The 27,939-nt window shown below is 38.9% G+C and overlaps 1 long non-coding RNA gene across 1 annotated transcript; it reads right to left on the bottom strand.

Annotated features, from left to right (window-relative positions):
• Positions 1 to 493: 493 nt before the first annotated feature.
• LOC117151396 lies at positions 494 to 27,606 on the bottom strand. Its single transcript, XR_004461287.1, has 3 exons — positions 27,578 to 27,606; positions 15,747 to 15,753; positions 494 to 660 (listed from the first exon to the last, which is right to left on the bottom strand). It is a non-coding gene; the product is annotated as an uncharacterized LOC117151396 (long non-coding RNA).
• Between the last annotated feature and the right edge of the window lie 333 nt (positions 27,607 to 27,939).

Here is a 27,939-nt window from a genome sequence, read left to right as displayed (position 1 = left end):
GTGGCTACTTTCCGCTAGGTGGAAAAGCTTGACGGGGATTTGTCGGAAGTAGAATTATGTTGATGACGTTCTTGGTCTTTCGGTGTTTAAAAAGGATACGAGCGAGGGTCGTAACAGATTAACGAGGGGGAACTGATCGATGGAAGTGTTAGTAGTATTTTATCAAGTGTCTCATTATGTGCATAAAATCATGCGAGTGTCTAATCATTCCCACTTCTTGTGTGTTTACTAATTTTCATTGCGTAAGTACGCGATTAATGTTCGATTCTGAAGAATTCTAAAAGAAATTTACATTACAAAATTGTATCAATCTCTAAATACGAGGATTAAGAAAGTCTTCATGAAATATTTTATTTCACAACAGTGAAGAAATCGAAGAAATTGTTATGACGAAGTGAAGTAAATCCCCGCGAGGATCTTTATTTCCTTTAAGAATTATTGAAATATATGTAATTTTGTGCGCGACTCCGGATCAGTTGCGTAGTAGTGATACACGCGTAATAGGTATCTATGATCATCTTGTAAATCACATTAAATAAATACAAAAGTATTCTATTATCATCTGTATTTGCAATGAAAATGTTTCTATTTATTTCGCCGATTACGATCCACAATCCTCAACAAGAATAATAACTATAATTATATATATATAATATTAAACTATAATTAACACGACTGTTATCAAGCAATTGAAGGAAGAACACCAAAGAGACTCCTCAAGAAACGCGAAAAGTCTAAAAAGTCTTGAAATTCATCGATTTGGCGAACGAGAGCTCGTGCACGCTTCCGTTCTTAAATTTTACTAAAATACGGGAAGAACGAGCACTCGGTCGCTCCGGCTAAGCCTAAACGCACTATAACAGACGACATATCAGATTGCGAGCAAAGAAGCGCCACGTTCGGACGCGGGCGTCGAGGGGAGTGCGCTGTACCTCGTGAAAAACGCGATGAAAGAGGGCAGAGGAGGGCACAACCATCGAATCTGCTGTCCCGTGAAACAACGTTAAGCAATAACCAATAGGCCGTGTGCGCATCGGCGGTGCAAATGTCACATGCCATGCCACGTGCAAAAGCGGTTGGAATCGCGGCGCCGGTTTCAAACGTGGTCGCGACTGGTTCGCGAATTACGCGAAAAATGCATCGACGTTCACGATTGACTGGATAACGCGGTTTCCAATTACCGGCTCGTCCGCGACGCTGACGCGACGTGTAATCGTCTGGACGTACCCCCGCGTAATCATCTTCCCTAATGACCCGCCCTTCTTCCCACATCAAGGGGTCGTGCTCGTTTCCGCCCCGAGGGTTGTAGACGAAGAAGCTTTCGGACCGCGAAAATGCAAATTACCCAGTACAGGATGAATAATAATCGAATGGAAAGACGACTGGCTGTTAAGGTCTCTCCGCGGGAGTAGCTTCGCTGTATGAATAACGTGGGTTGGTCTGTTTTCATTACGTTTCGCTTTTCCTGCTTTTTAATGGCGGAGCCTGCAACGATGTTTTTTGATGATTATCGCAGCAAGATTTTTAGGAATCCGATGGCGTGTAGCAGAATTTCCGAAATTGTACATTTTATTTGGGGAAAGACTCGACTGAACGGTTCTTCTGTTTTCTTTGCGTTTCGCTTTTTCTAGAGTTTTTAATGATGGAACGTGAGCCGATGGTTCTGTAGAATTATTAAAACAAGATTTGAAAAACTTGGTACTATTTGTTGGAGTTTGAAAGGTGGTAATACGAAATATGAAAATTGCCGCAGAAAGCTCTGCCACGCGATTATTTGCAAACGCGGAGCTTACGATCCGGTACTATACAGATACTTTTATAGACGTCTATGGTATAGCTGATAAAAGTTGGTACTCCAGCCCTTAGTTCCGCCTATCAATTTGTATTATCAGAGTACAACTTTCTTCGTAAACTACCATACTCTAAAACAATCGTACAACGATTCTTTCGCAGCTATCGCACTTGTTTCTTTATTAGAGTTTACTTCGAACAAAAGGATAATATTCACTGTCGTACAACAACGAGACAGAAATATATCCGCATAAAACTTTCTCGTTAATAATTCTTTTACAATTACCATCCTTGTTTCTCCCATTGGACTTGGCTTCAAATAAAGACACACGCAAACATGTGACAACGTGACACGACTAACATACGCGTTCGAAAGTCTGAGATCATCTGTCACTTTTAATAAAACGTTAATATTTAACGTAGGTTATGACTTAAATCGTATACATATTTTATATAATAATTCTTAATATATTACAATAAACATACTTGATATATTAATATCGATAACGAATAAAATCTTTTTTTATCGTACGAAATATAAATGAAAATAAATTATTGTCACATGATTCATCTATAACTTTTTCTGACTTTCCGGCAAATATAATAATTTTCCAGGGATTTCCTAGCGAGAATACAATACATACATAGGTAGGTAATTGAAAATTTGCCGCGTATACGTGTAACAAACTTATTTTTAACTAACACTGAAGCTGCTAGTTAAGACGAAATTATTTCTACCAAAATCAGTCAAAATGATTGGTCTTTAAAAAATACGTAATAATAGAATATCTTTATATTTATTAATTTATTACTTACAAAATGAATTTCATGTTACGTAGTACACTTTTTGATATTATTAGCCCATCTGGGATTACGATATCTAAATGAGAATTGGTACATTTATAAAATTGTATAACCAATCATTTTAACATTTAACATTTTATGGTAGTTCCACTATTAGCATCATGATCGATCTGGAATTTGTCTGATAACTAACATCATCTTTTTGAATGATACGCGCGTATAAAAATTGTAAAAACGCGTGGGAAGTTGTACAAAACGGGGAAACTGATTAATTCGGGTTCGGTAAACAGATTTTAGCAGCCTTTTACACTTTCACGAGTACCATTCATTTTGACTGGCATTGATATAAGTAGCCATGATACAAAATTATTTTGATTTTGAATAAATAGAAAAAAATAAATAAAATTCATTATATTATTCCATTTATATCACAGAAAACATCCCACTGATCTCACCAAAGAAATAAAATAGTCGAACTCGAAGATGATATCTTGCTGGGGGTAGCCATCCACATGTTAATTTGGCATAAAACTAGAAAAATTTACTAAATGTCTAGCTGGACAAATTGTAAAGTACAAATTAAATAATAAAAAAAAGAAAACACCCTAGTGACCTGATCAAAGAAATAAAATAGTCAAATTCGAAGGTGGTATCCCACTGGGGGTAGCCGTCCACATGTTAATTTCCAATTAAGCTAGAAAAATCTACCAAATATCCAGCTAAAAATCTACCAAATTGTAAAGTACAAATTAAATAATAAAAGAAATTTACATCATAGATTATATTATCACATCATTGTGAAGAAAAGATATAACGTAAAGTAAGAATTTCAAGATAAAAATATAAAAACTGTCATTTCGACTAGTGCGGTAGTACCAGTGCTAATCGCGATCAAATTCCATATTCTCGAAGAACGAATCGTCGACCGAATTATTCCAAACGTTCTATTCAGTTTCACGTGATGAATCACGCCCTTCCCACACGTAAAACGATTTCAAAGTCAGCCTGTATAAAACGAAGTAAAATTCGTAGCACGGAAGTACAATACCTGGTCGGTGGCTGAAGGGGTTTTGGACAAAGCGTTGGTCATTTCTGTGGCCAGGGACGGTCGTCGCCTAGCGGAGGAGGTTTTGTCGCGTCGGCGTTATAACGCGCGTACGCGGTATAATCCCGCGTACACGTAGCCAGATGGCGAAATAAAATATCCAAACGCGAAACGGAGACGCGGCGTGGTAAAATCGGAATTTTTCGACCGGTTCGAATTACGCCCGCTCATCCGTGATAGATTTATGATCAGCGTGGATACGCGTGTATCTCGTCACGACGTGCGCGCCGAGGTATTTGTAGTTTTTAATCGCTTTCAGAGAGCAGCACGGTGCACGCGCCTGCACAAAAACCCCTTGTGTTCATTGGTTATCACGGACCGCGTTTCCATTTCGCCGTCCATCGCCGGACGGTCATCAGGGGGCTAGTGATTCGACGATCCCTCGCCTCTCTTTCGACCATCCTAGCGGAGTGCAGTTGGTCACGCTTCGTATTGTTCTTTTTTCAACCCCCGCTCACGTTTCCTCTCTGTCCGAGATGACGAATGCCTTGACAATTTGTCAATCTCCGCGCTTCTTCCTTTTTTGTTCATGCGACATTTTTTTGCAATACGCATACGGAGGGTGGAGATATTATGTGCTTTAGCCCTATTTCGATGGTGTTGAGAGAACATTGGGAGATCGTGAGAATCGGAGAATAAATTGGAAGACGAGTCGATAGACTGCGGATCTCTATGCGTTTAATTTACATTTTTGTTGAATATATATATGGACATTCATCCACGCGTTTGTTCTCTCTATTACAAGATACAAAACCTTAACACTTTGTAATACCTGCCCGAATTCTCTCCATACTTTAACGATATTTTTAAATGCACGGCTACCTATTTAGCCGAATTTAATGGAATAGCATTTATTCACAGAGGATCGTGGGTGGATCGACTCTTGTATAACAGCATATATAATTCAATAGTGCGATTTCGCTGATAAAGAGATTACGATATATGTCACGATATATAGCGTGAGATATTGATTAATATATTATTAAATACATGATTAATTCTCTGAAAAAATTCATCCTTATTCGATGAAATACGTCTACCTGATGTCTACGATATAAAAATTACATGGACAATTTCCTAAATCCAATAATCAAATATCGACGATGATCGAGCACATATTAATCCAGCACTTTCCGTTCCTTTCCCTTGCCAGCCTACGATTAAAATTCACATAATCGTTTCAATAACCACGGAAGTATCATTGAGCTGTCGATTATCGTAAAACCGTGACTCGGCTGTAATTTCAACGTCCACGCCCTCGACCACTGTTCGATATTTCGTCACGAACGTCTGCACACAGCCTACACAGTTTGATGGATCGCGTTCCACGAAATTGGGTCGTTGAACGTGCGTTACACGAGGCTATCAGCGATCGTGCAACGATCGTTACGTACTCGAAACCCTCGACGTATCGGTAGGAAACGCGCAGAAACGCGTCGATGAAATGTCTTTCGAAGGTGGCTTTATCTTCTCGTCGGTTGTTTCGTCTATCTGAGCTTTCCATTCGAATGACTTACGCGCATCGATCGCGCGTTTCGATTCTGCCCGCCTACGTCGCTCGTTTCGCCGTTATCTGCGCCACAATTCGCGGTCCTGTTTGTCGAAAAAATATTCTTATCGCTTTCAAAACGTTCGACGAATACATTTTCCACGTGGATTTCTTTCTTCTTTATCTTCTTTTTCTTCCTTGTTTCGTCGAATTAGAAAATCGGACATCGCAATTTCTTACAAGCCACCTTAAACTCGAATAATAAATATGAATTGAAAATGACGAGACTCGATGTAACAACTTGCTGAAAACTACCTGTAAAATTCCTAAAAACCAACAGAATATACGCAATTCAGAAATGACTTGTTTTTGACCTAAGAAATTATTGTAAATTACTTTAATACAGAAAAAAATTCCACCAATTCGCCATGAAATTCCAAAGAACAAACGAAATGCACGCTGTAAGGAAAACGTAGCTTCGTAACTTATTGAATCTAGTTCAGATTTTCCTGCCATGTGACCGATAGAGAGGAGCGTTTTCCATGACGATTCGCATACGTTAACCGTTCGCAATTCTGCGGCGATTATCCGCATACAGCAGTGGCCAGGACGCGTTAATTAGACGGTAGACTTTAATTTCGAGCAGGCTGCGATGATTAGAATAAGCTGGCGCCAGCGACCGCGTTATTACGTTCCACAAATCCAGGGTGGCCGCGATTGTATTCGAACTGTTGGCGGTAGCACGCGAGACGCCATGCAAACTATCCACGCACGAAAAAATACTTTTCCCCGACGACCTTTTGTTGCCTTAAAGCACAAAGCATCGTAGCTGAATGGAGTGGTCGAGCGTTGTTGCTTTCGAAAAGATTTCAAGATCTTTGTCGTCGGATAGAATAACAATGTTACGTGGGAATTTAAATGTTATCTTTTGTTTCTCAAGGTTGCTGCTACATCTTGTACATTTACGTGTTTTTATTTCAACCGAGCTTTTTCAACTTGGCGAACCTTTCTTTCGTTTCGAGGTTAAAAGAGCTTGCGTTTCAAGCGTATCTCTTTACGCTCGTTTAACTTCGTTTCTTTATCTTTCTGAGCATTGTAACGTTTTGTTGATTTCAAGTTCTTTTGCGTCGGTTTTAGTTAGAAACTAGTGCAACGATTTTCTTATGATCGAAATGATCGGAATTATTTGAGAGTGATAATAGTAATCGGAAAATCTCAGGCTAGTGAACTTTAGGAAAACCAAGACTACGAGAAACAGCAAGGAAAGCAATTTTCATTCTCAGCTGAAAATCACTGGACACTGTATCTATAGAACAAATTTACTACATTTCTATTGTAAAAGTAGGAAGAAAAGAACGAAGATTACTTTAAAACCTAAGAGAAACTAAATGATTACATCGATGATAAAAGAGATCTTTCTCAAAACTGACTGTCTTCTTTAAAAAATTATACAAACAATTAATTAAACAAATAGCAAATAGATTTGTGGAAAGATTTTAATGATTCTTCTTGTATATTTAACGTTGTAAAGTACGTACGTCACGAGTACCAAACAAAACAAGAGAAAATTATTTTACTATTTCAACAAATCTCACGAATCTATCAAGACGCGATATCGCGATCCTCACGCGTCTTTTTTCAGAAAACTTCGCTGACGTTGTTTTCCAATTACTTCCAAATATATTATTCTCTTTCTGGCAAAAGAAAGTGACAGAGAGAGTGCGTTTCTGCTCGAGAGTCGGATGCGGTTTTACAGACACGCGTGACATCGTACGTGACTCCGTGTCTCGCATACTCGGAAACAATTGCGAGATGCAACGTGGAATTGCGGTAACTTGGTGAAATTCGGCCCGTTCCCTCACCCGGTGAACACGCACGAACGAAACTATAGCACGAAACGAGAGAATAATCGGAGAATGAGCTGACAAAAATTGTTTTTCCGAAGTGCGAATGGCACTCGTGACGTTCGTTTGATTTATTCCCAATACTCGAACATTATTTGTCCTATTTTTATATTTATCGTACAAATGCAGAAAACGAGACGAATAATAGCAATAGTATGTTCCGTGGTATTTAAAAATTTGAATAAATATTTAATGACATAAGATTGAAGTTTGTACGAATCTCGATTCGAATCCTCAAATCACGCAGCGGATTTTGAAAACTGAAGTTATCAGTGGCTTTTTTAAATCACTCCAACATTTAGGAAAATTACATTTATTTTGACACTCGGATAACACGATAGTTTTTCTGTAAATTGGAATTTGAATATTCTGAAAGCATTTTCTTGTTTTTCGCAAGCGTTTGATTTTATGTTTCGTCGCCTACTGTGGCGAAACGTCAGAAGCTAAAGGAACCTGATTCTCCTTTAAAGCGGATTGAGCCGAAATCTCTCTTCTCTTCTTCTTTTCTTTTATAGATGCTGATCTAGGGATCTTCTTCTCGGACAAAGGTCCCTTAAGGTGTCTGATTGGTTGGACGTTGGACTTCTTGAAAACGGCTGACCAATCAAGAAAACTTCGCGTCTTCATTTCGTTTCTATTGTATCTTCAACGATCTATTCGAGAAGACACTGAAGTAATTCTCGATTCTCCATGAATGAGATCACTTCAAGTACTATAGTTTCTTCAAAGTTTTCACGCTTCGTTTTCCACGTTTTACTTTTCATTGCTATTGCTATGTCTCTTGTACAGTGTAATTTCACGGTTCTTGCACGCGATTCCATGGAATCACAGCGCGCAGTTTCAATAAACAGTGACTCGATAACATTTATTAACATTCATTTTCTCTTAATTTTATCAACTTGGATAATCCTTCGAATAGTCGATGGACGTATTTGCGATAACACCGTTATGCGATATTTAAGGACGATAGACTAGCCTAATCTCAAAACTTTCACAAGCTTCTAGTATCAAATCATGCGCAAATTTTCAACCTCCGTGTCACGTGCCGCACCCCGCACTACCTATAACGCGAAAACAAAATTTGAACGGGCGATCTGCAACTCGAAAAAAAGCTATATTTTGTGATAATTTTACCTAACTATATTAAGACAGTTTAAAATTGCAAACAAAGTCGGCAGTTTGAACAAACATTCGGGATCTTCTCAAACATTTTCAAAAGAAAGATCCCGATGTCTTCTCATCTCCGACAGATATAAATAAATGTAACGACTTAGAGCAGTTAGTAATTATCATTTGTTAACCGAAGAGTTTACATCCGTCAGTCTGTTAGGTAGTTTCAATCGAAATCGAGTTGAAAATTATAAGTATTAATTGCGTTAACTATAGGGTCGAAATAAATTTGTTAAGGTTCAATTAACCAACAATTCGTATATCTAAGAGCGATCGGCTATACACATATTCAAGGTGAGAATTTCAATTTTTGTACATCCTCTTCCCTGATAATTTCGCGGTTGTACGATATTTGACATCGGAATAAAATTATTCGTCGATAACTATAATTGCCGATTAAGACTATTAAGTATACGGTTAATGCGAATAGAAATTTTGTGTATTAATTATATATACATATATATATTGTAATTTATATTATAATATATTGATAATTAATTTCGAACAACTTTAATCCTCCCCCGTGCCAGTATTCCTGCACATAGCAGGTTAGCCGAAACGTGGAATTTATTGCCAGTTGCATTAAACGCTAGTTAACGCTACCCATGTGCATGCAATTTGTTGATTAAATCGTATCATCACATTCAAGAAAACGCGACAATTCAATAAAACGTAACATTCCGCGTTTTCAATTTTCAATGATCCGAATGTCCAATCTTCGATGCTCGAAACCTTCATGATTTTCGATGAAATTTTCGCGACACATTAAAAGAAGCTTAGAATTGTAGCGACACTCGACAGCAAACTTTCCAACGGTTTCTGTCCCGTGGCTTGCTACACAAAGACCCTATCCTTCGGACAAGATGATTGCCAGATATCAAAACATCTTCATAGCATATTTTTAACTAGCCTAAGGACCCGCTATAAATCTTAGGATTTCTCTAGCTAAGGTTCTTCAAACGAACAAATAGTCTTTATCTTAACAGCCCATAAATCTATCACCTATTACGGAAAGATACGGGAAATTTGCTTTTTCTCACGTACGATGCTTCCCGCTAGCAATTTTCTCTCGAGCGCGGTTAGCATCCTTCCTCAACTACCAACCTAGAAATTAACCAATTAACAGCAACGTCCATTTCCCTCACTCTCCTATCGAAGGTTTTCCTCGACGAATCCGATGATGTCGTATCCTTAGACACACCCCATCATAGTTTTCTTTTGCAGCATCATCGCGACAGAAGTTCAATTGATAGTTGACTAGAGCTCCTCGACGCATCCTGAGTAATCATCATCTGAACTCGCTCCGTCTAGCAGTCGAACTTGTAACCGCGAACCGCTAAGTGTAATCACGAGCTTTACGTAAAGTATACATTGAGAGTGTTGTTAATAAATATACTGTTAATTATACTCTAGTACTTCTTCAGTACCTATCACGACCTATCCACCTCAGAATCGCTTCAAAATTTAAGTACGAGACATCCATCACTGCGCACCAGTATTCTTTCGGTTCAACGTAGACGTGTGGTAAATCCACGAAGGAAGCCTTTCAACGATTGTCACTGACATTCCAGATCCAACCACTTTTCCATCCAACCAGTTGCGTAAGTCGTTACAATCGCGAAAAGGTTAAAAACGCTTGTCGCGTGCAACCGTGTACCGTTCGGAAAGCTCTCTGTTTCGGTAATTCGTTGCGGTTTGTCTGTTCCATTCCGCCGCGTAATCTCGCGGAAAAGGAAATGTTCAGCGTTGAAACAAAGAGAGTGGTTAACGACCACGGTCGCGGCATGAAAAGAATTACGCGAAATTAAAGGAGACTCGGGCGAAACGCAATTTCGTTGCTTCGTTTCCCCTTTCCACTTTTCCTCCTGCAGTTTCTATATCGGATCGCACTCTCTCTCTTTCTCATTCTCTCTTTTGCTCTCCTTGGACAAACAATTCGAGAAATGTTTAAAGCGCGTTTCATTAATTTCGCGTTAGAGTACGCGGCGACTAGAGAAGCATCGCAGTAAAATGAATCGTTCCAGACGAATTAACGCGACCGCGCGTGACGCGCGTGCTCGGAGCCTCGCAGCGTACTAATTGCAGAAACAGAGCTTAGCTTGAAGCAACAAACGCAACGCGGCGTAAGTAGTCGCAGCAACTGGCGTTAAGCAGTAACGACAATATCGCCGAGATGGCGAGGTGTTTCTACTGACGACAGTCTGACTAGCGACAGGTCTCTTCCACTGTCCTCTGTAATTGTCACCGCTGCTTTCAAGTCTACTTCCGTAGTACGCCCGTGTACGTCTGTTGAATTATAGCGACGTTCCTATCGTTATGAACGTCTAAAACATTGTCAATTAATATTTGTGAAATAATTTTTTTTTTTTTTTGTAATTTAGAAGCGTAAGTAAAGGAATTGTCATATTTTTTATGATTTTCCTTCGCAAGAAAGATCGGTTTGAATCGTCTGGCAGAAAAAGAGCGGTTTGTATGAAATGTTTTATATTATTGAAATAATAATAGTAGAAATAACAAGAAAAATTGATTATTGTTTTATTAGAGTAATAAAGAAATTGATCTTTGAAATAATAAAAACGCGTGAAATAATTTAGTAGATAAAAGATATTTCGTACGAACGTTTAATATCTTCAAAATCAATTTTATTTTATTTCTTCTTTTGAAGTTCTTCTCGATGTTTAATTTTTGTTTACGCGGCAACTGTATTATTGTACAAAAATTGTTTTACTACTAACAAGGTAATCAACGTGGATTAAAGTGACAAATGCTTGTTAATAAGCACAAGTAGCATCCCAAGGGAGGCATAAATATTGCAGAATTGGGCCCAATTCACGTTTAATCATGCAAGGTATTGTTGCGGTGGCTGTACAGCACTGATCATATCTTAGTTGTACATTCTACTTGCTCAACCGTATACAGTCTCTTGTACAACAATAGCTGCCTCTATTCTACTTGTTCAACAATGGACTACCTAACTATACGTAGTTCTATTATGTGTGTGTAACCGTAAACGACCTGTGGTTGTGTTACAATAGACGATGTTACAATGCCAGCCCACTTACACACGATTCTATATTACTCGTCTGACTGCCACTGTTCCATTTTACTTTCCTGGTATGTGCCCTACCACATACGGTCCCAAACTACTAGTTCACCTACAAACGGCGCGTACTACTTAGTTAAGAGTAGTTAGTGCATAGTATGTATATTTAATAGTAATAATTAGCCGAACTTCGTAGTTTTGAAGAAAAAAGAAGAATTACAATTATCGAGTCTTCGACATTGATTTCGAACCAATAAGAAAATTAACAAGAGATAAGTATTCCAAAGATTCCAAGGTTTGTAATTCTGAATTCTAAGAGAAACGACTCCACGGTCCCAAATTGCTGTCTTTTCCATTTTCTAAAAAATTTTCCACAAAGATTTTTCAACTGCAGAACATCATACCATGCAATCAGTAGTATAAACCCGTATTTAAACCGACAATAACCATCCAGACACATTGTACAGATATCCAAAATGCCTTGTACCTTTCTTCGTCCCTCTCTCTCTCTCTCTTTCTATGATCCTCTCGTTCCCTGTTTCCCTCGCTCCATTGCCTAGTCTCCTCTTTGCACAGTCAGTCTCGTCCAAGCAGGGCTGAATACACACGCGACCTTACTACTGCTGAGAGGCAGAGGCTTCGCGTTAACTAAGGAAAGTCAATATTTAAGCCAAACTAGTTCTCCCCTCTTAAATTAACGATTTGCGTTGGACACGTCTGAATAGTCTCCGGTTACGTTTCCGCTTTTCAAGTCGGCCCGGTTACCTGACATCTTGCTGGTTCACGCATCACGTGCCACAGGTAAAGGGACAGAGAAAGATAGCTAGTGTACACATTTGGATGTCGTTCAAAGAGCCAAGAGTCGTGAGTTACATTTCAGGCCACTACCACACTTGCCGACGGAGTTAACTTTGCTTGTTCGGAGGAAAGAACGAGCAATTTTACGGAACATGGATCGGGGCCTCTCTTGAAGGATTCGCCGCGATAATGGCGGCACCAAGGTCATTGACGTCGTCGTCGAGATTTTCCGAGATCATACGCCGACTGCCACACGAACTTTGTATATTTTGTTCTAGAGGTTGCAATACGTTGAAGTGTAGATTAATTTTGCAAAATGTTAGACGCAATGTTAGACAGTATTTACGATAGTCATTTTTGCCAAATATAACGATAATATCGTTTTTATAAATAAAATGGTATTTGTGTGCTTTTTCTCCGAACATTCCAAGTTGTCTAAGTCATTCGCATTGTTAGTCATTCGCAACACTTTTTAGTCGATGAAATTTGCATTATTTTAATCGATCTAAAAAATATAGCCAAAAAGTGGATCATTGTTAGCCCATCGCAGTAATCAAAGTGTTAAGTATGTTGAATAGTATTTGATGATTCAATATTATTCTTTAATATGTATAATTGGGCTTTTATTTGTTCGCAAATGTTTATGTGACAAGATATGTGACAAATACGCAAAAATATTTGTAACGGAATACATCAGCAGGTCTCATGAAAATTTCGGGAAATAAACCTGAGAAATGTAATTTTGCTGCGATCCGTCATTTTCAAATTTCGCGAGATCTCGTTACTAAATGCTAATCACGTTTATTTGCGACGACGTGTTAGCAACTGAAGCTTCTATGAAATTAATCATACAAACAGCATTGAAGGACAACCGTTAAACTACAACTATAATTTATAATTTAATAAATTAGAACTATACTCGTCATCTCTTGCACGTTCCCTCGATCTCAAGGATATGTTAACGGATAGATAAAAAGATGCTGGAAACGCGCAAACACGTAAATAGACGACTCTCGGATGGTTTTAAAGATATTCAAATGAAAAGTAAAACCGTGTCAGCTAGCGCACTCCTTTGGTCTCAAAGGGGCTCGACTTTCCATCCTTTTTACTTACCTCGTTAAAACGCGAAAAGAAGACAAATTCTAAAAGGGCAAAGAACAGAGAAAAGACGAAGAACGCGTTCTCTCTTTAAGAAGAAAGACGCCTTTTCTTTTTTAACAGAAGAGAATATAAGATTCCACAGCCAGGCATCGGCCTTCAAATATACAGTTGAAAGCTTAATTCTAAGCGCGGCCGTGGTCGATTTCAAAAGAATTTCAGTCAGGCTCGGCTAATTAAAGGCGAATGGTCGGGCGAGCTTGGCGAATGACGATCCTTTAGGAAGGCAGAAACAGTCGTTGGTACGTCACGTGCAGCTGCCGAGTAACAGGAAAGTTATTGCTCGTATAGCGGGCCAGCCGGACAAATAGTGATAATAGTGGAAAGTTCGCGGCGGATACAGCCAGGCTGACCATGCACACGGCAACTCCACTGTCTGGCTGCGACCAACCTTTACCGCTGAATTATACGGCCGACCGATTTCCCGCATACGAATGTTCATTCCGATGCTTCCACGATCTGTTTCGATCGGTCCGGATCGCCAGCCATTTTAGTTATTATCCTTCCATTGATACAGCTACGTGAGGCTAAGTACGTAGACGGCCAGGGCGCGTTTCGTAATCGCAATGTTCCGTACATCTATTTATGGGGAAGCTGTTGAGAATTTTAGAGAGATATCGGAATGATTTCGTTGATATGGGAAATTGTTCCTTTTTTTAATTTTGCTCAACGCAGCGGAATATCGAAATTTTGTTTGTATTTTCTTTCATTATTTCTACTTGTTAAGAAGATTCGATTTTATATCGTTATTCTATCGTTTGATATTTAGACTCTATTTAAATTCTATCGTACGAGATTGTAATCGAAATGTCCCAGCGAAATGTATTTCTGAGAAAGTAGTTTTGCATGGGAATAATTTTGTTTCCTGTTGAGAATAAATTATTTCATTTTGGTTTCGAATAAGAGCGCTAGGTATCCGCATCTTTTTTATATTATTTCCTTACGTTTCTTCTCGTTAATGAAATTTTATGCAGAAGCAGTTGCACAGTTCTATAGCGCTGCCTCGGAATCATGTTTCTGCTATTGGAAATTTCTCCCAGTTTTTCTATTAGGTTGTCCGAAAAGTATCTTTCCTTCGCAAACGTGTTTTTTACAACAGTGCACCTTTATACAAACCAAGCCTGTGAAATGTCGCGGTGTTTATCTCAACAGAATAAAATGGATCTTTAGACAAAATAATATAAAACAAAAAACGTTGCGTGTCTATTACTTCCTCATAAAACTCTGCTTTTCTTTCGTCCTTTTCCTTTCTGTTAGTGAAATTTTACTTACAGGAAGACACTTAAATAACTTGAAAGATTTAAGATAAATGGTAGTAGTTTCAAAAGACAAATTGCACCAATGAGGAACTCAAAGAACTCGTCGGACTCGCAACTAACTGCTACTAGTGAAAACATCATCGAACGTGTCATTTCAGCAGCAGAGAAGCAAACACGTTAGCCGAGTCCGCTCGTACACTGGAATTTGAAACGGCGCGGCATTCGCAAATTGTTCGGAAGTCAATCGTCTAATAAAACGATGCGCCGCGAGCCATGGCGTGCCTTGAGAATTGGGTAAATAGTAATAACACTGGGAAACTTTCGACTTGATGGAATTCACCAGAGTGTACATTCCCGCGCACTCACAGCATTACAGTTGAATTATGCACGTTGCCTCTCAAACGTCTTCGGAGATGTTGCTGCCATCTTCCGCCTCCGCTCGTTTCCTTCAAAACCGCCCACGAATGTTCAACCCCTGTGTGTCAGACTGGCGCGGTTTCACCTCAACGTTAGAAAGAAGCGAAGGGTGGGTGGTTCTTTCGCTGGAATATTCAACGGCGAAACGGAATGCAAACGGACGAGCCGAAACGTAAACCTCGCGACGCGCGACGTTCTACGGGGAAAAGAGGAAAGCATTTGCTTAGGTGCACTTAGCGTGTCTGTGAAACGCGTGTATCCTGTGCGCGCTGAATTTCACCGGTGACGAATTTCCACGATCCGAGCTGCTTTTCCCTGGGTTCGTGTTACGGATCGCTCTTCCCAGTCGACGAACTGAATTTTGATCTTTGGGTTCTTTATTTTCATCTCCCTGAACGATATTGGAATCTATTGTTATTTATATTATCATTTGTATAGCGACAGTATAGAAAATTTCACTTTTATGATTTTAGTACTAAATAATACTGACTTAGTTATAGTCTTAATATTAGAAGCAGCGATAGTTAACACGAAGTTATTTCTACCAAAACCAGCCAAAATGACTGGTCTTTAAAAAATACGTAATAATAGAATATTTTTATATTTATTGATTTATTACTTTCTTACATTTTTAAATTGTCCTAATCTACTAATCAGAAGTCGTGAAGTCTATTCTAATTTAAAAGTGTGAGTGTCAAGCAGCGCGATCGCGTTGTTTAAATTCTGTATCGAAATGTCGCAGTACATTTTAATGGACGACTGACGTATTTTGTATTTCATTGCTGTCTTGAAACAAAACTTGAAATACTTATAAACTAATAATATGCAGAATATAGATGTAAATTCTATAGAATTTCGAACAACAACAGACGGTTTGACTTTCCTTGTGTTTACTGGGAGTCGGTCGAACAATATAAATAGTGAAGGACTGGGACTTAGGAGAGAGAATAAAACAGGATTTCAAGAAGCTAAGATTGGAAAAAAAGAAGGAAAGCAAGTTAAAAGTTAGAAGGGGAGAGAGAAGAGAGATTAGAAGCAGAGAGTTTTTAGGAGATACAGAAGAAGACTTAGAAAATCGATTTTTGAGTTTCACGAATCGATCGCCTGATTTCCAAAAATATTACAACATTGCATAGATGTATTTCATAAAAATAACAAATATGACAAGCTATTATGCCGCTTGTTTCTCATTGCAATCGATTAAGACAAGCGCTATCGCGCTGTTGGACACTTTTCGACCATGTTTTTCCAAAGACCCCTGCGACTCAAACGGTCAAAGAATGAAAAATGTTGGAAACTTTGAATGATCCTAATCTACTAGTCAGCAGTTGCTAAGTCTGTTCTAATTTAATCATTTAGCTCAGTCGGACGAAAAAAGAAATCGAGTTCAGCTTCCTTTATATTTGTTCAGAATATCAGTCGCCATTTTCATAGATGTATTCTAATAATAAGAGAACGAGTACTGTGAGCTGTAAAGGATGAAATCAGAGAAGCTGGAAGAATTTTAGTACCACTCGTTGCAAAGATTAAACATCGACTGGAAGCTTCAACATTATTATCCTTCCTTAACTGGAAAAGATCGATGTTGAAACGTCAAACAGAAATTCTGTTTTCACCATCGACATCTCATGGAAGCGGAGATCGAGGAGCGCAGAAATAGGGAAACACAAAGGGAATGGAAAAGGGTGAAAAAAGGCGGAGAAAAATTGGAGAGGTTTCCACAGCGAGCAGCACCTGTGGAATTTCGCGATTCCCTTTGCCCACCGGCGGGGACTTGGAAACTCGTTTGCAGAAAGTCGCGCGGCCGCAAGTGGTTGCTACGAACAACCAGTCACTACAGTTAAAGAGATGGCTAACCGTCAAGTTTTCACTGGTGATTCGTACATTTTTCTTTCTTCTATTTTTTGCGATTATAGTGAGTATTATAGTGAGATTCGTTGGACGTGGAATACATAGAAGTTGCTGGGATATGATGTCGATCATTACGCCATGATGATGGAAATATGGAATTTTGTTTGGAAAATATCGATGGCCTTGAAATCTCAGAAAGAAAAATGTTTGATTCTTTGTAATATTTGCTCCTTAGAAACAAACAATTCTTTTCTCTGACATTCTTTCTTACGATCAAAAATAATTGAAATATTCAAAGTGATTGGGCGATGTTGTTCATTCTATATGTTGGATTTTTCAAGTAAAAGTCTGAGGTTTTTTTATATCAATTTCTGCGGATTCGGAGACTCTAACTGGTCTAGATAATATTTCCGATCGAATTGACTCGATGGACGACTCGCTACTTTTTGTTTAGGAATTTAATGGAACAGTTAATCTGTCCATATTTTCTAATAATCGCATAATAATAATTTATACGATAAGAAACTCTAAACTGTGCACCTTCGTCTTCGTCTCGTCTCACGATATTCCACCTCTCATCGCCGAGCTACCTCGCTTCACATACAAACATATGTACATATGCAGCAAAAAGGACTCGCTTTTGGCCACAACAGGCCATTTTTTCCAAGACCAGTCTCCAGGGTGGAAGGAGACTCCTTTCATCCTCCGTGGAAAACGAATTGGAGCGAGCGGCGCAGAAATTGTCTAGTCTGAATCAGCGAAAGGAGATGGTACGAACAGAAGTGATAAAAGAAGACGAAGAGGAAAGGACATCGCAGAAAAGGAAAAGAAGGACCATCGCGGCAAAGGCGATTTCCTGCAGTTTCGTTTGTTTCTCTCGCGATGAAACGAAAGGCGGATCCTCGTAGAGCCTTTTTAGCAGGTACATCTATAACAACCGGTAGAAAGGAGCGGGCAGAGACGAGACAAAAGAGAAAGAAACTAAAGAGAAGACGAGAAAAAGAAGGAGAGTTGGTTGCGAAAGAAGGAAAAGAGGTAAAGCAGTCAGTCCCCTTGGTACGCAGATTAGGACGACGTACAGTTGCTGCGGAAAATATTGAAACAGATACAGAAACGTTTTATGAATATATCGTGTGTTTCGTACGAAACATTCTGAAATTCTCATTAAACCGATGAAAATGGAACGAGACCGTTATGATTATATTGGTAAAGTCTGACGCACTTTCGCAAATATGTGCACGTAGAAGTTGCTAAATATTTAGCGAAGGTATATAGTACAGTAGCGGACAGAGGCTGAGAAGTATAAAAAGGACAGCCTAAATTCATAAAATAAATTTGTATTTAATGCGAGCAACGTATAATACCAGCGAGTAGATGACTGTTACCAATGGTAAGAAACTTTTATCACAAAAGTTACTAAAATTCATAGAATATGAAATTAAAACTTTTTCTTTATTCGCCGTTGTATTTGCGAAAGACGATAAAAGCGATAAAAGTTGAACAAATTCGTAGAATACGAAGACAGGAAAGCAGCAACGCAGGGGCTTCAAAATTGAAATTTGAAAGAAGAATGCACACGATCTGCAAAAACGTATAAAATATTCAAAGAATAGCAATATGTCTTATCAGTTATCAAAATCGGACGTTTCCGTTTAGATTCTGCTCTTTTAATTGTTTAGATTCTACTCATTTAAATGCACGAAAATATAAATTTCCATCGAAATCCACAATCTAATCATCGGAAATAAAATTCAACGATCACAAAGAAATGTTGGAAAGGAGTTAGGAAGTAAGAATACTGTGGAATATAGAGACGCGAATATAAAGGACAAAGCACAAAGGCTTCAAAGTGAAATTCGAACGCGTTACTAGCCATCTCAAATTCCCTCTATCCCCAGGTAATCCGCGTTATCAGAGTCTGACGTACACCGTGGAAAACGGCCCTAAAGACGCGCATTAACATCGAGCGAACGAAACTTTCCTAGCCATTTCACTTAATTCGTACGTTGGCGTTGGCCCGTGCGGTGCGTAGCTCGCAAAAATTGTCCTCGTTGCAATTACATAAGCGACTTATCTCGACCGCTTTCCAGAAACCTTCATTTTGCTAACAAGACTCTCGAAGGACTCGTAAAAAGTGAAACCAAGGAGGATTAAGCAATGAAAACTGTCGGACTACGCGAGTCATCTTGAAACGCACCTTTGTATTTAGTCATTCGCGGTAATCGTCCATTCCGACCGCCCATTTACATCACGTTATCCTTGTTAAGAGAAAAGTAAGAAAGGCATTCAAGTGACTAGCATTGTTCATAGAGAAACCCGAGATACAGTGGCTCGCGAGAATATTTGAATATTTAGCATAGAAAATGTTTAGGTATGTGTAATATCGTGCGTGTTATATACGAAAACATGTTGAAATTTCAGCAGATATATTCGATTGTCCGAAAAGTTTCTTTAGTTTCATAAGGTGATAATAGATGAATAATAATTTCTGTTTTATATTATTTTATTGAATTAGGTATGATCCATTTCGTTCTATTTCTATTATTATGTTCGTACATAATTCGATAAACTAATATAAAACAAAAAACATTGTGCGTCTATTATTTCCTTATCAAACGAAAGAAACTTTTCGGACAACTTAATACAAGGAAAGAATGGTAGCACATCCAAACCAGCTGGCTGCTGAAGCGAGCAAAACTGTCATAGAAAGAAAACTAAAGAGAAAACACCCCACTGCCCTGACTAAAGAAATAAAATAGTCAAACTCGAAGATGATATCCCGCTGGTGGTAGCCATCCACATGTTATTTAGCAGTTAAGTTAGAAAAATTTACCAAATGTCCAGCTGGACAAATTGTAAAGTACAAATTAAATAATAAAAAAATATTTCAGCAGATTTATAATGAAACACGATTGGTACGATTATATTTGGCAGATTTGAAAGCAATCTGAAAATTCATATGCAAATGACAAGATATTGATTGCATATCGAGTACGACATCAGTACACAGCATGAACAATCGTCTTGATCTTATAACAAATACCACAATATCAGATAATCGATAGTATAAATATTTCTGTAATCTCTACGAAATACACATTCGTGGCAAATATCTTGTAATTTCCATATGTAGTTTTAGATTTGTTTCAAACTTCGCCAGTATAACTATGGTAATCCAGTATCGTAACACTACTAATACAATTTCGAAATGTTTCGTATTACGCATCGTATATTCATAAAGGTTACGTCATTCGTATAACGCGTAATATATTCATGAAGGAATTGCAGAAATTCTTGAATGCTACTGTTCACGGTACAATATCGGATGCGGAAGTTCGTCTCTTGGACGGTTGGAAAGGAGAAAAGACGCGTGGGTCAACATGTCGAGAAACGTCCGCTGGAATTCTGACGGCTCACCTGTTACACCTTGATCCGAGGAGCGCCACAGGGATGAAGATGCAGTTACAGTCGTTTCTCCGTTTCCATCCCTTGTTCTCTGAACGACCGGAACTTTTTCAAGCGCGAAAGAATTTGTCTTTCGAAGGACTGCCTCGGAAGTTCTGCCCTCTTTAAAGAGACACAGAAACGACCTTTCGTTCCTCCTCCTTCTTCGCCTCTTTCTTTTTCAAAATTCCGACGACATCGTTGGAACTTTTCCACCAACTGGCTATTGCTCGAATATTTGTCTCCTAAGTGACCGTGCCTTCTACCCGAACAAAGGAACGAGAAGAAAGAAGGAAATCCTTGGGATTCGAGGGAGATTCAAAAATGCCCTTTAACACTGTCGTCCAGTTATCTGTCTGAAGGTACTTCTTTCATCTCTTTCGTAAGGTCGCGAAGAAGAAGCGAGAATCGCCGTCTTCGATTCTTTGATCCTTGCGATTCGATGGAAGTTAAATAAAAGTGGAAATATCCTGACTGATAAATATGTAAGCGTCGTTTAGGAATATTACGAACGTCGATAAAAAGCGATAGTTACAACTTTTGCTTCATAATTTCTATTCAAAACTCTGACGTAAACGATCGGCCATCGATGTAAAATTCAAACACAAAATGCAATTTGATGAGAACAAGATTTCACTGTTGTAACGTTGAATACCGTAACGATATAGGATCTGTATAACGCGAAACTGATAGCCTCGGAAAAAGCAGAGTCGATCAACTTGTTTTCTAAGATGCTGAGATAGCTTCCGCCTAAACGTTATATTTCAGGTCGTACGAGGAAGGAAAAAGATCTCCCGAGAACTATTTCATTCGTCCCCTAGAAAATTCCATCGTTTCAAAGCTTTACCACTCTGCTCTTCCAAAACGTCAGGGCAAAGGTTTTTCCGAAGCACGAATGTCCTTTTTTTCTTACCAAGGACCATTTGTTAAATCATCAGGAAAGGAAGAAGAGGAAGCAAAAGAAGTAAAAAAGAAAGGACAGGAAAGAAGCGTTTTATCGCGATCGTACAAGATATCCTTCAGGATGGTCCTCTACAGGCTTCCCTTCTCGTGTCCAGCAGCGATAGAAGGTCTCGTTTCGCATTCGAACGATTCATTGGCACCGCCGTCGTTCCACAGATCGATCGCTTTCGTTCCTCCGGCGTCAATCCACCTCGTCGTTCGAAAAAAGGGCGTCTGAACGGTTTGCTTTGGAAACGACAGACCTCGAAAGCCGCTGCCTTCTGCGTTTTGTACACGGGAATTTGTCGGCCATTGCGGTTCCCAGTCCCGTGTCTGTCTCTTCGTCGACGTTGTCTGATGTTCTTGCTCTGGATCCCGAGAACCAGGGAAACGAAACGGGGAAAATGCCAGGGATCCTTCGTGTTACGCTTTTTCAAGTTTTCTCAGACAAATGGAAACCATAGTGTCTTTTAACTTAAACGGATTATTCCTCTGGAAATTTCTTCTTCCCGCAGAGTTCCGCGAATTATACAGTTTGTGTGTTTCGCGATACTTCGCTTTAAAGACTTATTAGGGTTATTCTTCATTTTCCGCGATGATACGTACCGTGATATTGCCTTTTAAGTAGATTATTCCTTCGGAAGATTGCTTTTCTTTTTGTGCAATTGTAAAGATTCGAGTTGCTGGATTTAGCTCTGTGTTTTAAGACTGCCGACGAAATTCGTTGAAATTTGTTGTGGCTGTTTTTCGATTTTTGAAATTATGCTACTACGTATACCATCGATATACCGCCCGTGTAGCGTTATTTTCTTAAGCAGGTTAGTTTCTCGAAAATGTATTTTCTCCTTGCGGAATCCTTCGATTTGCAGATCGTTCAGATTTATTACGCGTACTTGTTCTTGATATTTAACACTGTTATACACTACACGTGGATTTAAGTAAATTTACAAGTTTATTGAAAAATGCAACAAAGTTTTCGTAGCTAGACAACAGGAGAAAGGACAAGATCCACGAACAAACAATATCCTGAGCGTGTCATTTTGAATACAAGCTCGATCGTCCATACAGACAAACAAATTAATCATACATACACCAACGTCAATACAAACGCTAAATACCTCGGCAAAATCAAATTACGCTTTATTATACAAAAACGTAAATTTCACGAGTATATTTGAGCAGATGGACCGTAGAAACGAAGCTGGCAAATTGGCGTAACCAGCCTGGGCTTTTCGGTGTTTCTATCCCACTGTGGTTTATGCAGGATTTGCAATTTCTCGTGGGTAGAATGGGCTTGCATAAGCCGGCGAGAGCTTTATGGTCGCCGAGTTTATTAGTTTCTAACCTGCGGTCCAGTGTAACTGGCGTGGCGCGAGAGCTTTCCCTATTGCGACTCTTTCGCCGCTACAGATTTCACAGTTTCGAACTCTGCTACGGACGATGGTACGCAGCTACGCGGGCTTTCCACTTTTGCACCGGCCAAGTCTCGCATTGCACGAGGATCCCAGCGGACAGAAGAATTCCAATCTCGCTTTGCCGCGACCTGCATCTCCATAAACTTTCCAGTCAACGTACCGAGGTCTCCGGACTCTCCTGCCGCGCACGAAATCTCGTTCTGCATCCGTTTACGCGATTCAAACGATCCGTTTCAACGTTTGTTGAGAATCTTTCGCTGGCGTGAAACGCGAGTTTATTTTGGCGAATACTTTTACTTCCACTCTAGTCGCGCGCATAATAAAAGTTAAACAAATAGACTGTGGACTCTGTTGTTATTCCCATGGATACGTTGAAAAGGAAGGGTGGAAAGTTTATTTGCCTGTTGAACATTATAAAAACTGTACTATACTTGGGATATTTTATTGGGTTGGCAACTAAGTGATTGCGGATTTTGTCGTTAGGTGGTATTGACCAAATCCGTAATCACTTAGTTGCTAACCTAATATATGTTTTTGCATATCTGTTTTCTATGTTTTGCGAATTTTATGAATTCTTGCGTCTTTCAATTTTCCATAATTGCGTAAAAAGCCGCGGTTTGTTATTGAAATTTAAAAGAGACGTAGAGGATCGTGCGAAAATCTTAAATCATCTGTAATTTATGTTGTCTCCACCCAAACCTCGACTTGGCGTAATGTAATTCGGACCAACCTCTGACTTTATGGTATATTTAATGGTACATGCTATATTTAAGGTTTTATGTGTATTTTAAAGGAATTGTTTTGGAGATAGTAATTTGCTCAAGAAATTCAATACCAAGCTGTTATTATTTAAATTGATGATTAAATTGGGCGCTACCATTTCAGGTAATAGGAATATTAAGCGACCTATTTTTCATCTCAATTTATTGAATTTTATTCAATAAATTTATTCAAGCAACATTTCGATCTGTAATTGCTCTCTATCGGATAGCAAATGGAAATTTTGATTGTTTCATTCGCTTCATATCGGGACAGTTTATCGTTGCCACGAGCTTTATACTTATACAGTATTATCTTACGTATATAAAATTTTGGTATTTCCATTTAGATACGTACCATTACATCTGATAGAAAATTTATTGTCAAAGTTAGTGTATAATCGTTAAATCATGGTTGACATATATTCTCATTCCATTACGACACTTTATATCATCTACTTTAAATGAAACAGCAGCTCACCGACTCCTATAATTTTGATATACGTTTCAAACTATTCAGAATATTATCTTGCTAATTGATATTCACATACAGTGGCAGATAAAAGCTATAGAATAAGAAATGTAAAAAGATATTATAATTTTATGAGAATGAATTTATATTTAATAAGAGCAACGAATAAATATGGCATACAGCAAAGAATAAACGACAAACAGCGGTATGGTAAACAAATGTTTAGTGTAAAAGTTAATAAAATTCATAATGTACGTTAAAGTTTCTTTTATCCGCCACTGTATATCCTAAAAGCATATTCACTGAAAATCCACACACGCACACAAGCAACGTGCTAATCACAACAGCGATTAAATCCTATCATCTGGAACCATCTCTTGTCATTTACACGTCTTTCGTGCCTAACCGTGGCAATGAGTGAAATTTTCTATGGCGACCGAAGCCTTGGAAGATTAATGGGTCGCATACGGAGAAACGTGGACAAAGAGGCGCGCGTACGTCGATTGATGGCCGCGTCATAATTTTCATCGGGCATCCCAACCGTCGATTTATAATGACAGACACGCGGCGCGCCTCGGTTCTTCAAACGTCATCGATCCTGCGTCCCGATGAATCGCACGAACCGGGCCATCTGTCACTTCCCACACCGTGAAACGGTGCGAGGATTCTTCGACACGTTCCGTGTCGGCGGATTTTTTATTCGGATTTCAGGAAACCTAGTTTTAAAGTCGGAACACGCCTAGTTTAGCGTTTCGAAAGTTAAATTTGAAAATAAATATTAGCGTGGAATGGCAAGTTCTCTTTCGTCAGACGAAAAATTATAGAAAGTTATTACACGCAGTGAATATTTAAATAATTGTTCGAACAGCTTGTCGATGTTCGATGGAAAGTGTCGCACGTTTATCCGTGTGATTTTATTGATCTTTACGCTTCTGTGTGAGTTTCGTTCGATGGCTGTCGCAGTTTTAACATTCTGTTTGACCCGAGTATTTGTTTTTGGAAAGGATTAGTAATCGGATAAAAATAGACGAGAGTTTAGAGAACCTGGCGAATAAAAATTTATCGCCTCGGTTGCTATTGTTATTTCTTAGTCGCTTATCAAACTATGTAATACGATAATATCGAATTTTGATATTAATCTTTTTTGAGCCCTCTTGTAATTTTCATAGTCTTTTAACGCTTTGACTGTCACGCCGAAATCACGTGTTTCGCTCAGAACGCCACGGCGGTATTTTTATTATTCAAAACATATAATGGCAAAGTAATAATAAATTGATGATGTAAGACAACATTCTTCCCCGATGGACCGTTTATCTTATTGGTGGTCACGGGTGACCACCGTGGCAGTCAAATTGTTTTCCTTCCCTTTCTTTCCCTTTTATGATTTGGTTTCCTATAAGTAGATTTTGCCGTGGCGATTTCCTATGATTCTTCACATTTTTTGTTTTCTATAGAAAAATCACGTTTCTGTATTCCTCGCTACGATCTTATGATATCTTCTTCCCCCTCCCCCCCCTTTTTCCTGTTCTTTATTTGAAGTCTATATTATATTCACGTTACGTCTGTGTCCTCGGTTTAATATATGAAGGTTTGACGAGAAAGAACTGACGTAGGTTCATAAAGAAGAATCGAAAGAAAGAAAGATCAAAGTTATTCGTGTAAGCGCGGACTACTCTGGCAGAATGGAACCAAAGGATATTAGGAAAATGCTCCGAAATTGATTCTTGAACTCTTTCGCAATATCATAGGCTTTTTATACATATACCGAGTAGTTTAAAGAATTGGAACAAGTGCTACTTCGCTTTTCTTTGTTACTGGGAGAAGGTGTTACAGGGAAAATGTGAGACGATACCAAACAGCATATTACATGTTTTATATGAAATCAATTCGTCACTGTAAGTGCAAAATATATCTACTGTTCGTCATTTATGTTAATTTCAGAAACAAACTTAATCCTTTAATTGTTTTCTAAAAAAACATTCTAAAATCTAAGTGATCAAAAATTCGCGAAATTCTTCACGGAAATGTTCCTTGAATATGGCAGATTTATTTAAATTACAATGTTATCGATGTAAAAAGATGAATATTTTCTTGCAATTCGAACGTTATATCTTACGTTCTTAACGCGATAAGCAATGTAAAACTCAGACGTGAAAGGAAGTAAATTTGATGATTTTATAACAACGTGGTTGCTTGTTCGGACAAAGATGATTGGCTGACTGTGTTCACGTTTCACACGTTAAAGGGTTACACGCAAGAAAGCCTCGGTTGACGAAAACACATCTCAGAATTCTAGAAATAGCTGCTGACGTTCGAACGAGTAAGCGACGTACGATCCGATACAACGTAACGATCGCGGAGGAAATAATTTTCGAATCGAATTAATCCTACCGCGCGTGAAATGCAATTGCAAAAGTTGGCGTAATGGTAACGGTGTAACGAAGTTATTTCGGGTTGGTTTGCAGCGCTAAGAGCATCGAGAAGGCCGAACTTGGGTCCATTGGGTGTAAAACATTTTAGTGGTTGAATCGAACAACAAGACGAGATTAGGTTAGACGAGGATGACGAGTTTAAAACGGAAGAACGAGCACGAAGGTTTGGCTTCTGGCTCGAGTGAAACGTCAACAACCATAATCTGATGTGAAAGGATGATGGCGGCGACGACGTCCTCGTCTCGAGTAGAACGAAGCTTAACGCCACGCGAAGGTAGTCTTAATGTGAGAAACGTTGCAGACGAAATTGCGAGCGCAACGAAGACCAAAGGTTTTCATCGTGTCAAATTGGGCGCGCGAGCTTTTTTAGTTTCTCTATTGCACATTTTTATTTTTAATTCTGCTCATTTTTGTCGTATGCAGTGATCCACGCAATTGCAGCAAGTTATGGATTTTTTTTCGATTACGATGGAAAATACATGTCGGAAGAATTATTGCAAAAGAACGTCCCCTCCGGAACATCTGTTTCGTGAACGTTGCTTACATATCGCAGGTGCGCGTTGTATACACAAATGATATTTTATTTACGAAATTCGGTAGCTCAGCTTTCGCAAAATTTCGCAACCGTTTCGATAACAGAAGCCATAATTCCAGTTATCAGGTTCGCACGTTACATCAACATTTTCATTATTACTCTTTTTATTATTATCTGTCCAAAAAGTACAGCGTAGGAGTAGCATTTCTCTTGCACGCGAAAGAAAAGCAGCATCGAGTGTTTCTTTCCAGGATGACGGAGGCGAAAAGTTGCACAGGAGGAGGAGAATCTCCTGCTCCGTTGTCATCCAGTGTTATTTCTTACTCTTCGAGTTGCTTTCATTTCATTTCTCACCAATTTTTCGTCACTCTGCTCGAACGCCGATAGATAAATACACGTTTCATCCCTTTACCTTCATCGCGAATGCGATAACACTCGCGCGAAATATCCGGTTTCTTCGCGGAACAGACGTCAATTTTTGTTGCAATTTTGCTTTCATTTGACGAGATCGAAATCGACTTCGTTCAATGAAATAAAAGACAAATACTCTGAGAGTATTTACGTTACATTAATGGCCATTAATGAATCACGCACGATACATGCGAGCGGTTCAGAAGCAATGTATCGATCAACGCCATATATCGAAAAGTAGAGAAAATCGACGATGTCGTAAATATTATCTTTTAAATTTACTTTAAAATTTATTATCGTTCGCGATAGACGAACTCACGGAGTACCTTTGCTTCTTAACAATCTACCATTAAAGGTGTGTAATTATTACCATTAATACTATTGAGATATGTGTAATTTTGTGTGCTACATCGGATTAGCCGTGTAGTAGTGATACACAAATATGAGTATGATCGTGTGGCAGTATGTGCGTGAGCAGCGTCTCGTAGAACAGAAGAATGCAACTGTTCCGTACGCATGGTGTTGGAAAGATGGTGAGATAAAAAGAGTGCAATGAATAAATTAGAGTCGCTACAATCGAAGATACTCAGAAGAATAATGAACGCCCCATGGTATGTCAGAAACGCGGATATACGCAAAGACCTAAAAATACCAACGGTCAGAGAAGAAATCGGCAGATACGCAAAAAAATACAAGAAAAGAATGGCAACACATCGAAACCAGGTGGCTGCTGAAACGAGC

Source organism: Bombus impatiens, unplaced genomic scaffold (assembly GCF_000188095.3).
Source record: "Bombus impatiens unplaced genomic scaffold, BIMP_2.2 scf_0197, whole genome shotgun sequence".
Taxonomy (NCBI): domain Eukaryota; kingdom Metazoa; phylum Arthropoda; class Insecta; order Hymenoptera; family Apidae; genus Bombus; species Bombus impatiens.
This window is presented reverse-complemented; position numbering and strand designations above follow the sequence as displayed.